Source organism: Gavialis gangeticus, unplaced genomic scaffold, assembly GCF_001723915.1.
Source record: "Gavialis gangeticus isolate Ggan-Ray unplaced genomic scaffold, GavGan_comp1, whole genome shotgun sequence".
Classification (NCBI taxonomy): Eukaryota; Metazoa; Chordata; order Crocodylia; family Gavialidae; genus Gavialis; species Gavialis gangeticus.
Window position 1 is genome coordinate 107,122,274 of NW_017729024.1, and position 231 is coordinate 107,122,504.

At 53.7% G+C, this 231-nt stretch overlaps 1 protein-coding gene across 1 annotated transcript in view; it reads right to left on the bottom strand.

Moving 5' to 3' along the window:
• ADAMTSL1 (ADAMTS like 1) overlaps nt 1–231 on the bottom strand; it is a 936,448-nt gene that overhangs the window by 604,871 nt on the left and 331,346 nt on the right. The gene's annotated exons all lie outside the window — the stretch shown is intronic.

Consider the following 231-nt stretch of genomic DNA (forward strand, 5'->3'; position numbering starts at 1 on the left):
CCTCGAGAGCAGGGGAACTTAGTGCCCAAGATGAGTAGTCATTCCTTAAGGAGATGATACTCAGGGCCCAAGGAGTGACTATCCCAACAAGAAGCAAGTGGGGCAAGAGCGCTCAAAAGCCCCCCTGGCTCACAAAGGGCATCCTGGAATGCCTGATTGCCAAAAAGACAGCGTACACCCAGTGGAAGGGGCGTGCTATCTTCAAAGAGGAGTATACCTCCTCTGCTCGGG